Below are 13,990 nucleotides of genomic sequence, written 5' to 3'. Positions count from 1 at the left end.
GAAATAAATGGTTGGTAAAATATATAGGAGTGTGTGAAGATTACATATGTACAATGTATTTATCTTCTTTCCCCCTTCTGACTGACCAATATTTGTTTTAAAAGTCTTCTCAACCACTTTTAAGATTTCTCTTTGGTCTGAAATTCCTTTTCATAAGCAAACAGTGCATTTTATTTGGACTAATACAACTCTTAGTTATGTGTCTGTTTTAGAGCAGTGCATTTACAGTTCTAGATGGTAAAGGTAAAAATAGATCAATTAAAAATTATCTACCACTAACTAAGAGAGAGAGAGAGAGAGAGAGAGAGAGAGAAATAATGAAATTAAAGTTACAGTCGACCCCCACTATTCGTAGACTCTGGATTCTTGGACTCACATATTCGCGGATTTCTCTGTGGACCTTATATACCCATTATTCGCGGGAAGTTTGCGTATTCGCAGTATTTTTCTGTGCTTTGTGATGACACGGTTAAAAAAAATCAGATATAAGCATTTTTAGTTGGTTTTTCTTGAGTTTAAATTAACAAAATAGGCAGTTTTAAGAGTTTCCATAGGGGTTTTAAGTATTTGCGGATTCTAGTCATCCACGGGGGGCTCTGGTATGCATCCCCGCAAATACATGGGTTCCACTGTACTGTAATTTCATTTAAAAGTTTAATAAATTAACCATAAAAAAGAAATAAATGGTTGGTAAAAATATAGGAGTGTGTGAAGATTACATATGTACAGAGAGAGAGAGAGAGAGAGAGAGAGAGAGAGAGAATTATCTAAAAATCATTGTTCTTTAACTGGCAACACTCCACCTCCTGTCACATTATTCCTGTCACATTATTTGACAGCTTTGGACTTTGAGCTTTTAGTGGAGTTAAAAAGAAAGATGATGGGAAAGAGTTTTTTATACTGCTAACATATACAAACTACATGTACCATAAAAATTCTCTGATCTTGGTGAGAGAGAGAGAGAGAGAGAGAGAGATAGAATTTTATTCATACTTGAAAGTGAAATGAAAAGTTTATTTCTTTAAAATACTATCACATAAAAAATTTGGTTATTATTATTATTACGTATTTTTATTATTATTATTATTTTTTTTTTTTTGGCCTATCACAGTCCTCCAATTCAGCTGGGTGGTATTTATAGTGTGGGGTTCTGGGTTGCATCCTGCCTCCTCAGGATGACACTCTTTTGCATGAATCCTGGAGCTACTTCACCCTTTAGTTTTTCAGGGATCTTGGGATCATGCCTAGTGTTCCTATGATAATGGGTATGATTTCCACTGGCATATCCCATAACCTTCTTATTTCTATTTTCAGGTCTTGATACTTATCCATTTTTTCCCTTTTTCTCTTCAACTCTGGTGTCTCATGATATTGCAACATCAATGAGTGATACTTTCTTCTTGATTTTGTCAATCAATGTCACGTCTGGTCTATTTGCACGTATCACCCGATCTGTTCTGATCCCCTAGTCCCAGAGGATCTTTGCCTGATCATTTTCTATCACTCCTTCAGGTTGGTGCTTGTACTGCTTATTACTGCAAGGTAGCTGGTGTTTCTTGCACAGGCTCCAGTGAAGGGCTTTTGCCACTGAATCATGCCTCTTTTTGTACTGGTTCTGTGCAAGTGCCAGACATTCGCTTGCTATGTGGTTTATGGTCTCAATTTTCGTATTGCACTTCCTACATATGGGAGAGATGTTATATCCGTCTAACGTTCTTTGAACATATCTGGTTCTTAGGGCCTGATCTTGTGCTGCTGTTATCATTCCTTCAGTTTCCTTCTTTATTATTATTATTATTATTATTTGAAAATATTAATAAACATAGCAGAGAGAGAGAGAGAGAGAGAGAGAGAGAGAGAGAGAGAGAATTATTATTTGTTTAATATTATTTAGTTTACACATAAAAGCTGGAAAACTAATAAATCACATAAATAAATTAAACAAACACTTTTGCAGGGTTTCTCCAGGATTTGAAAATGTTGAGTTTGTGACTGAAATATTCGTGTATGATAATTAGTCGGTTTCTAATGAAAAGTTTGCATTATTGTGTTCTTACACAACTTGAATTGTGTAAAATTGAGGTATTACTGTACACCGACAACATAACTAGCTCTACCGTGATTGTCAAATTTTAAACTGTCAGCATGAGTGGAACTGTAAGCAATGTAATTACTTAAGTAAATATGGTATATAAAACATTATTTTATCATAAAAATGTCATTTTTCTCTCAAGATAAGTTACTGGAACAGTAACTTTGTGTCAGTAATGAAGAGGTAGTGTATTCTGAAGAACTTTTGATACCATGAGGCTCTACAGCAGGGGTTCCCAAATTAGAGGTTGGGACCCCAACTGTGGTCGGGATGCTCAGTATATGGGTCATAATCAGGCCATGGGGTTGGTGGGGTTGTTGAGGTACCCCCAGTGAATGGGTGTCACCCATGAATTGTCATTAATACTGTAAAATATAGTGTTAAAATGGTATCACCATTTTGTACTAATTACCAAATCTGAGAATTTTACCTATGATTAGCTACCATTTTTGTGAGTAAAATTTAGGTATTGCGATACACTCCCTGAACACATGAATTATCCCTGGTCACTGACCAGCCCAAACTATATCCCCACAGACTTACCCATAATTGGGTAAATTTTAATTTCCAGTGTTACCAACACTGCAGGTAAACACTGTCTACTGAGTTACCTGTACCACCATTGGCAACATTGCTGCCAGAACCAGCTGACAGAGCGCTCCCCATCCAATTGCTTCTTGTTCACTTGAGTGTCAGGACGTATCCTGGCTCAAGTGAATTGTTTGGTCTGGTAACTTGACCCTCATAGCTTTTGGCCTGTATTTTCCTGTTAATGACTTTGGATTACGACTTGGATCACTCTATTGGATTTTGGCTCTACTAAAGACGTTGTTTGACTCTGCTTATAAATATGGACACACCCCAGAAGGAAGCACCTTCATCCATCCCTTCGAAGTCTGCCTCATCTGCCATGCCCTCGGAGCAACCCTGCAGCGGTGATGTGAGAGCTTACCGGTCCTGTACTGCCTGCAAGAAGAGGATGAGTACACTCAAGCATGACAGACATTCTCGTTGTATTAGCTGTAGGGAAGTGTAGTGTATTATTAAGCAGAGATGTGAAGAGTGTAGAGAGTGGTCAGTAGACCAAATGAAGAATTATTTGAAGCACAGGAAGGCACTAGCTTCTAAGAGCAAGTGTAGGTTAACACCGGAACCTAGGAAGGTAGATGAAGAAAATCTCGAGTCAGTGTTATTTAGGAAATTGGAGGATAGGTTGTCATGGAGCATGACTAACCTTTATACTAATCTTATGGCTAAGTTGATTGAAGATAGGGATAATAGTAAAAGGATGGTAGATTCTAATCGCTCTTGTTCAGCTCCCCTGCCTGTTCCAGAACCAGCCCTAATGGGTGCCGGGGGTCAGGGAGAAACGCAAGCCCGGAGAATAGGATCTGCCGGCCCCCTCGGTGCAGAGTAGACAGTGTCAGCAGCAGAATCCCCCCCTTTCCTCCAAAGGTGCAAGTACAAAAGGTGATTTAGCCATATGAGAGACTCGGACTGTCAGGGATGCTAGTTTAGGTATTCAGGATGAGAAGTTGCAGGAGCAGTAGCCTTTGGGTTCAGGTTTGGTTTTTTCGGGCAGGACTGGGTCCCCTTTAGACCCTGCAGAAATTTTGTTTCTATTCTCGAGTTTTCCTAGAGACAAAGCTCCTAACTCGTCAGGTAATTTAGTTATTGAAGCGATGTCTGTTGAAGAGTGTATTGATGCCACCCCTTCGTTCTCGAAGGTTCCATTTCCCGCTGGAGCAAAGGCAGAGTTAGTTTCTGGTGGTGGCTCTTTGTAGGATCTATCATTAAATCTGGCAGAATATAATGCAAATATATTATGTTTATCACAAGATTACAGGTTGTTCGTTAGGGAGTGCTTTCACCTGGTTTTTCCCCAATACTCGGGATCATGTTATCAGGAATTTCCCTGAGTTTTTGAGCGACATGTATCAGCATTATCAGGGGGGAGGGGATTCTATATATTTTCCGTCTCTTAAAAGAATGGCCTCGTCTTCTACTTCGCCTCTTCCTTTTTCGTTTCCGTCTTTCTCTAGTATCTCTCTTCATTCCTTGCCACCCAAATCTTCTCAAAATACTTCTCACCCCTCTTTTTCGAGTCATACTTCGGCTTCTTCGTCAGTCCGTCCCTTCTGATTTGCCTCCTGTTACTTCCATCTCTCCCCCTCATTTTGATGCTTTGTGTGCAAGAGTCCCATATAACATTACAGGCAGTCACCGGGTTACGACGAGTTCGGCTTACGACGTTCCGAGGTTAAGGCGCTTTTCAATTATATTCATCAGAAATTATTTCCAGGGTTAGGACGCATGTTCCAGGGTTACGATGCCTACAACACTGATCTGCCAGAAGAAATATGACACCAAAACTGCTCAATAATCAATATTTGAAGCTTTTTTTGATGAAAAATGCAATAAGAATGCAGTTTACACAGTTTTCAATGCACTCAAAGCATTAAAAGTAATGCTTTCTAAGGTTTTTGATGATGTTCCGGCTTACAACGGTTTTCGGGTTACAACGCGTCTCAAGAACGGAACCCCCGTCGTAACCCGGGGACTGCCTGTATATATTTTTGGGTTAATATCTGTGGATTTTTCCACTTTTGTCAAAATTTTTCATATCTAATGATTAATAAAACAGATCATAACTTGGATTGAAGTTAAATCCAAAGCTAAATAGTGGGAACTGTGGTAGATCCATCAACTACCTGACAATGTACGGACCTAGTTTTCCAGGCGGGACTATTCTGTGAAGCTGGACCATGGATTCCAAGGGGGCCTGGTTCTAGGAATAGAACTTTCGGCATTCTGTCCGGTTTGCCCATGACATGGTTAGGATGGGGATACATAATTGTATTTTCGTAATTCTGTTAGTCCTACCAAGCGGGTGTTGCTTAAACTTGGGCCATACTAAACATGTTATGCCATCCCCCTTTGGGGTAGGGTAGGGATGCGGACATTTGGGAGTCATTTCTCACTTGTGCCATTGGTGGAGGATTTAACTTCACGAAAAGCCAGTGATATCTTTTCAAAATATATTTATATACAGGGCACAGTCATTTTGTCCAATATTGAAGAATAAGGACTACCATCAAAACACTTAATATACTTGACTCCTATAAGTTATGATAGAGTAATATATTACATTATTTAGAAGTCTACTCAGTTTCAAGTTTCAAGTTTGCCCATGACATGGTTAGGATGGGGATACATAATTGTATTTTCGTAATTCTGTTAGTCCTACCAAGCGGGTGTTGCTTACACTTGGGCCATACTAAACATGTTATGCCATCCCCCTTTGGGGTAGGGTAGGGATGCGGACATTTGGGAGTCATTTCTCACTTGTGCCATTGGTGGAGGATTTAACTTCACGAAAAGCCAATGATATCTTTTCAAAATATATTTATATACAGGGCACAGTCATTTTTTCCAATATTGAAGAATAAGGACTACCATCAAAACACTTAATATACTTGACTCCTTTAAGTTATGATAGAGTAATATATTACATTATTTAGAAGTCTACTCAGTTTCAAGTAGGAAAGATAAAAATAAACAAATTAATATTGCAAAAATAAAATTTACAGGCCAAGATCTCTAACACAAAATCAAAATTCTTGGACAGAATAGAGAAGTGCATCCATTTATACCAAAACCACTTCAGTGTGCTCAATGTTCAAAGTATGGGCACACATACAAAAAATGCCATAATAAAACAGTATGTGCAGTGTGTGCATCAGACACCCATACTACTAATTTGAAATGTAAATCCCCAAAATGTATTAACTGTGGACAATCCCATCATGCTAAATCTAAGAAATGCTCCTTTTATCAATACAACACAGAGCTCCAGTTGTTGATAAATAGAACAGGAATGTCAGTCAAAGACGCTAGACTCGAGGTAAAAGTAAGAGGAGTCAATAATCCATCTGAAAACCACTCTTTCGTGAATGTAACTAAAAATCTAAATATCAATTACACCAGTAACAAACAACAAGATAATATAAGCGTACAAGCTAATTCTCATATCAATAATGCTGAACCCCAAAACAAGCATGATATATCCACCAGTACCACTACTAACATTGAAGATTCAGATATCTGTGGAAAAGAACTTCCAATGGACAAAAAGAAAAGAATACTGGAACAAACCCCACCTAAGGGAAAAAAAGTGAATATTGAAAATTACAACCAATCCAAAGAAACTCCAACTACACCAGAAGAACATTTTAAAAAAGATATTGTACTAACCTTATTACAAGTGGAAATACAAAATTACCCTCAATCCCAATCAAACAGCCAACATCTGGGCAGTAAAGAATCAATTAATCACTTTACAATTCCCAACAGATAATACTAATGAAAATCATATCATTAAACAAGACCAAAATATAACTTATCACTCCCCAACCATCCACAAGACCCAAATATTCCACTAATAACAATAAAGCAAATAACCTCTCAAACCAACAGTCTTTATCACTACAGAAAGGACCAATAGAATTACAAAACCAGAAATTTCTATAGCTAGAATATCAAATACTTCTAAACCAATAACTAACATCACCAAACATGCTTCGACAGTCAATTTACAGAATTTAACACCAATTCCTCCCAATAATGGAATATAAAATTATTCAATGAAATGTAAATAGCCTCTTAACCCGACTACGTCTGGGTGAATGACAAAGAATCCTACGAGACCAAAACCCAATATGTATAGGCCTACAACACGTAAGATCTAACCCCACAAACTTTCAACAGTTGAAAATTCCTTGTTATTCACCAACTAATGGTGGAAAACTAGGCACAGCAATATATGTTCATAATAGTGTCACCTATGAACTTTTTAACATACCGTCACTATTACATCAGATAGCAGCTATCAAATTATATATGCCGGATAAAAATATAATCACAATATGTAACTTATACAACCAACCAAATATTAGCTCAAATTTCAGTGATCTACCAGCATTGATTAATAATATACGTGAACCCCTACTTACAGTAGGAGATTGTAATGCTCATGTCCCTTTTGGGATAGCAGTCACCCTGCTGATGCATCAGGAACAGACATAGAGAAATACTTATTGGAGCATGACCTATGCTGTCTAAATGAAAGTGATGTGCCAACTTACTTCTCCAATACCTACTTAACCTTTTCTTCAGTAGATATCTTGCTGTGCTCAGTCGACTTAGCTGAAAGACTTTAGTGGCATGTCCTGGATGACTCCTATACCAGTGACCACTTACCCATAGTCCTTAATTATTTAAATAATAATTGTTATACCCGAACAAACCTTCTGTCTTAACAATAGGATCATTTCTAGCGCCTAGCTGGATCTGGTTAAAAAGCAGATGAAAGCAAGGAATCTTGTGATATCTGGCAACACATGCGTAGCTCAGGTGAAGAGTGGTCAAGGACCATGCAGCTACGCCAGTGCGTCAGTCTTTTCTTTGACCGCCTGGGCGAGAGTCTGTTTAACCTCTCTTGGCCTTTTCCCGGTTCATTGCCCTTTTACTCGTGTTGTGTGTGTGTGTGTGTGTGTTTGGCTGATATGGCCTCTTCTGCTCCTTCTCGGCCCTCATCAACGTGTGTGCCCCGGAATTCCAGGTTTTCTGTGTTCTCGTTTTTTGGCTTCGGCAGCAACTGGCCCCCACATCACGTGCAGTAGGTGTCGTTCTAATTTTTGTACTCTAACGAATCCTTGCACGGAATGCCGGGCATGGCCTAAAGAGCAGTGGAAGTCGTTTTATAGCAAGAGAGAACATTGGAGGGTTTCAACTCTTCCTTCATGGGAGGGTTTTTTGCCTCTTCCTGATGCTTCATCTCCTGCAGTATTCAACCCCCATAATAGCGTTGTTCCTGTTTCTCCTTCCTTTTCTTCCATTGATTCGTCGCTGGAAGTATCGGAAGGCCATCAGGCTGATGTTTGTAATGTTGCCCCTTCTTCGGGAGTTAATTTGATTCCCGAGAAGGGGGAGGCTTTTTCATCATTCTCTTTTCTTCCAGAGTCTGAAGCTCCAAAATGGCGGCAATTTGGAAGATGCTCGGGCTAGGGGGTTCCCCGTCCTTGGAGGGGTTGCTAGTGCATTTTATGAAGGCTCGCAGCCCCCTCCCCGGGCTGGCCAGGCCATTCCCCCCCATCCCGTCCTCGTCTTCGTGGGTTGCCGAGGTCGGCCATCTTGATTGCTCTGCCAGTAACTGCTGCCGCTTCTTCGAGTCGGAGAGACGCCTGGGCGTCAGCCCCGTTGATGACGTCTCGGGATCCGTCTTTGTGTATTCCTTCGCCAGCGGCGTCTGATTCCCCCTCGCACCGAGGGGAAGCCGTGACATCACTCCCATCGATGATGTCTCTCCCAGTTGTCTCCTCTGCTCTGCCTCTCTCGGCTGTGACGTCATTCCTGCTGCCCAGTTTGCTACATCTCCCTTCCATGTCATCGGAGCCTTCTCTGGCGCATCAGTCTGAGGTTATATGCCAGGCTGTGCTTCAAAGGTTGGACTCTATCTTAGATGTCAAATTGGCTGCCTTATTGGTTGGGAGGATTGGTAGGAAACATGTTGCTTTGTCCCTGCCTCCTGCAAAGAGATTGCGTAAGAAACCAGGGCTGTCTTCCTTTCCCTCTTCCCCTCTACACCCCGTTGGCATATCAAGCGTTGGAAGGCTAAGGACTTTGCCCTTTCTTCGCCTACGAGGGAGGAACAAAGCGGACGTGTTCTCGAGAGTGTTGGTGTTTCGGGGAGTGTTAGTGTACCTTCCCTTGTGCAATCTGCAGGGGCTGCTTCGTCCTCTTCTTCGAATCACGGGTGTTACAACCTCCCGTCCGTGCGCATTGCCAGCGTGTTGCAACCTCCCCCGTCCATGCACATCGCGAGCAAGATGCAACCTCCCCTGCCTGTGCACATGACATAAGCGCTCCTTCTTCTCTAAAGCCTATTTGTTGTCGTAAGCATCATAAGGCGCCTGTCAAGAGGTCGAAGGTAGTGAGCAATGAGTTGGTGCAGCAGGAGTGTATACCTGCCTCTCTCACTGGTGCTTCCAAGAGTTCGAATCTGGGGGATTCTCCTTCGATCTTGAGTGCTTGGGATTCCCCTCCATCTCCTTTTTGTATGTCTGCCACGCCCGTGACCATTCACGGACATGTTAATGAGTCATTTGTTGGGGTAAGTGATGTTCCTAGTGTTATCGTGGGTTTGTCTCGGAAGCCGACGCCTGGACCCAGCCCAGACAGGTTAGTTGGGGTTTCGGGCTGTTTGGTTGCTAACCCTTCCGTTAATTTTAGTGGGGATGGTGCCTTAGAGGAGCCTACACATCCTTCTCGTCGTCAGTATCCGTTGCCGGAGCAGGAGGAGGGAGACACGCAAGAGTTTTTGTCTTCCTTTTCAGAAGTTGTTGATCTCATTCGTGGGTTTAAAAATTTTTCGAGTTTTTTGTAAGTTATTTCATCTTCTAAAAAACTTGAAAAAAATCTGTTGGACCAAGTAATAAAAAACTTTAATATTAATATCAAACAAATTCTTAAAGATAAAGAAGAACTTTTGTGTAAGTTAACTGTAAAGTGTCCCTCATTACCTTATTTATATGGCCTAGTCAAAACTCATATGGAAAACAAACCTTTGCGCCCAATTATTAGTACTGTAGGATCAATTGCTTATAAACTATCTAAATGTCTTACTAAATTGTTATCCCCGCTACTTGGAACTGTATCTAATTCACGCATCCGGAATTCTCTTGATCTTGTGGAAAAATTAAATAACATTGTACTAAACCCTAGTGATATCTTTGTCAGTTTTGATGTATGTTCCTTGTTTACAAAAGTCCCTATTGACTCTGTGCTAGAATATTTAAATAATGAACTTGTGTTGCATGAATTGCCTATGTCAGTTAGTCACATAATTTCATTGATTAAGTTATGTATTTGTGATTGCAGATTTATTTTTAATGGAGAATATTACTAACAAATATTTGGTATGGCCATGGGTATCCCTTTATCACCTCTCCTTTCAAACTTATATATGGAAATTTTTTAAAGACATCATCTCCCGAATATCACACTTGTCCCATTAAAATGGTACAGATATGTAGATGACATCTTAGTAGTCTTACCTGTTGGTATCGATGTAAATGATTTATTGTCTAAATTGAATAATTTAGTGCCATCCATAAAATTCACTGTTGAAATTGAAAATAACAATGTCATCCCTTTCCTAGATGTATTAATACATAGAGAATCTTTCCAATGTAAATTCAGTATTTATAGAAAACCCACAAATAATTTAACATATGTATAGTTTTATTCTGGCCACCATCTTAATATTAAAATTTCAATTTTTTCTTCTATGTTCCTACGTGCTTTGCATATGACAAGTCCACAGTATCTTGACCAAGAAATAGAATACATAAAAAAGATAGGAAACGATCTCTGCTTCCCACCTCATATAATTGATTTATATTATAAAAAAGATCACAAAAAGTTTTATAGTGTTGCTAGTAATAAAAAAGAAATGCCTAAAAATGTACTTAGCTTGCCTTACTTTCGTGGATTTGAAACCATAAAATCAATATTTAAATAGTTTAATGTTAATGTACTCTTCTCTTATAACAATACCATTAAAGATATGCTAATTAAGAATAGTCCCATAACAAATAACATCATTTACAAAATTCCATGTAAGGATTGCCCATCTTTTTACGTTGGACAGTCAAGTAAAAATTTATGTGTACATATTAAGCAGCATATGTATTCGGTTAGAACAGCCCAGACTTCAAATGCATTGTTTATCCACCTGAGTGAAAAATCTTGTATTAACCCTTAAACGCCGAAGCGGTAAAAAAAAAATTGTCTCCCGTGTGCCGGAGGTGTTTCAGAGTGAGCACGGAAGCGGAAAAAATATTTTTTTCAAAAAATCACAGCGCGCTTAGTTTTCAAGATTAAGAGTTCATTTTTGGCTCCTTTTTTTTGTCATTGGCTGAAGTTTAGTATGCAACCATCAGAAATGAAAAAGATTATCATTATCATATATAAATAATGCAATATATGATAGCGCAAAAACGAAATTTCATATATAATTGTATTCAAATCGCGCTGTGCGCAAAACGGTTAAAGGTAACAAGTTACCTTTTTTTCGTTGTAATGTAAACTAAATTGCGATCATTTTGGTATATAACACATTGTAAAACGATAAAACTCAGAGAAAATATTATCACAAAATAATGCATGAATTCGTAACGCGCGGACGTAAACAAATATTTTTTTCAAAAATTCACCATAAATCTAAATATTGTCTTAGAGACTTCCAATTTCTTTCAAAATGCAGACAAATGATTGAATATTACTATACTGTAAGAGTATTAGCTTACAATTGCAGTTTTCGACCATATCTGACGAGTTAAAGTTGACCGAAGGTCGAATTTTTATATATATATTTTTTTATATGCAATTATTTCGGAAATAAGAAAAGCTACAACCTTTAAATATTTTTTGTTTTATTCTACATGAAATTGCGCACATTTTCATATATAAAACTCTATGAAATGCCTATATGAAACGGAGCAAATATTCCGAGAATGGGACGTACGCATTTCGGAGATTTGTGGCAGAGGAGGAAAGGAAAGTTTTTTTTTTTAAATTCACCATAAATCCAAATATTGTTCTAGAGACTTCGAATTTGTTTCAAGATGAAGATAAATGACTGAATATTACTTGACTGTAAGAGTTTTAGCTTACAATTGCGTTTTTCGACCATTTTGGTAGAGTTAAAGTTGAATGAACGTGGTTTTTTTTCTATTTATCGTAATTTATATGCAAATATTTCAAAAATGAGAAAAGCTACAACCTTCAACTATTTTTGGTTGTATTCTAAATGAAATTGCGCACATTTTCATATATAAAACTTTATGTAACGGCCAATTTAAAATGGTGCAAACATTACCACAATCGCACATATGATTTTTTCGGAAGTTACCGCGCGGACGTAAAGAAAATGTTATTTTTTTCATAAATTCACTATAAATCGAAATATTGTGCTAGAGACTTCCAATTTGTTGCAAAATGAAGGGAAATGCTTGAATATTACTAGAATATAAGCGTTTTAGCTTGAAATTGCGTTTTTTGACCATTTCGGTAGTGTCAAAGTTGACCGAAGGTTGAAAATTTGTCACATCATTTTTTATATGAAAATATTTCAAAATTGATAAAAGCTACAACCATGGGTTGTTTTTATTTGTATTGTGCATGAAATTGCGCACATTTCCATATATAAAACTTTATGTAATGGCTAATTTTAAAATGGTGCAAACATTACCACAATCGCATGTATGATTTTTTTCGGAAGAGTTACTGCACGGACGTAAGGAAAAAGTTTTTTCATAAATTCACCATAAATCGAAATATTGTGCTAGAGACTTCCAATTAGTTGCAAAATTAAGGTAAATGATTAAATATTACTAAAATATAAGAGTTTTAGCTTACAATTGCGTTTTTCGACCATTTCGGTAGAGTCAAAGTTGACCGAAGGTTGAAATTTTGGCCCTTATCATTATTTGTATAAAAATATCTCAAAACTGATAAAAGCTACAATCATGAGTATTTTATTGTTGTATTCTACATAAAAATGCGCACATTTTGATATATAATACTCCATGTAACTGCTAATTTAAAATGGTACAAAAATTATGTCAGTGAGAAAATAATTTCCGAGATGTGTCACAGATACTTTTTAGTGCGGCAAGAAAGAAATTCGCGCTTGCGCGTCTGCGTAACGATTGTAAACAAAACAACACCTTGATCCGTGAACTCCCAGCATCCCCCAAGGCGCTTGATTCAAGAGTTTTTGGCTGGTAGGCCTAAAAGTATTTTTCCGCGAATTTTTTAAAAAACTTTTGTATGTCGACGTAAAATACGTCCAGTCGGCACCCGAGAGACAAAAAATGTCGACGTAAAATACGTCCAGTCTGCGTTTAAGGGTTAATTGGGGCGATACCTCTGTAATTGCTAGATCTAATGATTATGTTTCAAGAAATTTACTGGAATCAGCAATTATACAAATCACTAATAATAACAACCTAAATCTTAGTCTGGGATTGTACCATGTGGACCCATATATATTTGTAAAATGTTTATGAAGGAGCTTAAAATAAATGAACTACTAATTAATTAGTCTCACATGTATATAGTTATTATTTATCTCTCTCTCTCTCTTTTGGGAACATTTTTGTAAATTTCATGGTAATAAGTTGTATATACTTACCTCCTTGTTTTTTCAAAATGTATTGTTTTCTGAATGAATCATCTGTTTAACAGGTGGGGGATCCTCCAAGGTGTGGCTGCCTAAAAATTCGCTTATCCTGCCCTCAGGCGTTTCCTCGTTTCTGTAGAGTGAAATCGACCTTATTGCTGATCTTGTAATGTCAGTTTGCATATTAAGCCTCCTTTGACTATGTTTTTCCCCTGTACCATCAGTTGTGCCTGAGTAAAGGGTCGCACTAGACCGAAAGTGCTTGGCTATCTCGCTTTTCATTTTTCATTCGTGGCAAAAACCTTTATATATATAAATATATATATATATATGCATGTCCAATTTAGCAGTTCTCTGGTATTATAGCAATATTTTACCTTAGAAATAGTGCTGAAGGAACCTATTTCACGGAGCGACACGGTCCGAGCCCAGAAAATAATCTATATATATATATATAGATAATATACATATCTAGAAATATATATAGATATATATAGATACATATATATAGATAATACACTATACTTATACATTATATACATATTATATTATATATATATATAGAGTAGATATATAGATATATATATTATAAATATATATATATATATATATATAATAATAAATATATATTAGATACAGTTAAATAGATGATG

At 37.7% G+C, this 13,990-nt stretch overlaps 1 protein-coding gene across 4 annotated transcripts in view; it reads left to right on the top strand.

The window, feature by feature from the left end:
* The window catches only part of LOC135220697 (probable phosphorylase b kinase regulatory subunit beta), a 329,203-nt gene that overhangs the window by 103,492 nt on the left and 211,721 nt on the right, over nucleotides 1-13,990 (top strand). The gene's annotated exons all lie outside the window — the stretch shown is intronic.

The sequence above is a fragment of the Macrobrachium nipponense genome, chromosome 2, assembly GCF_015104395.2.
Source record: "Macrobrachium nipponense isolate FS-2020 chromosome 2, ASM1510439v2, whole genome shotgun sequence".
NCBI classification, from domain to species: domain Eukaryota; kingdom Metazoa; phylum Arthropoda; class Malacostraca; order Decapoda; family Palaemonidae; genus Macrobrachium; species Macrobrachium nipponense.
The sequence above is the reverse complement of the archived record's forward strand: the minus strand, read 5'-3'. Positions and strand labels throughout refer to the sequence as shown.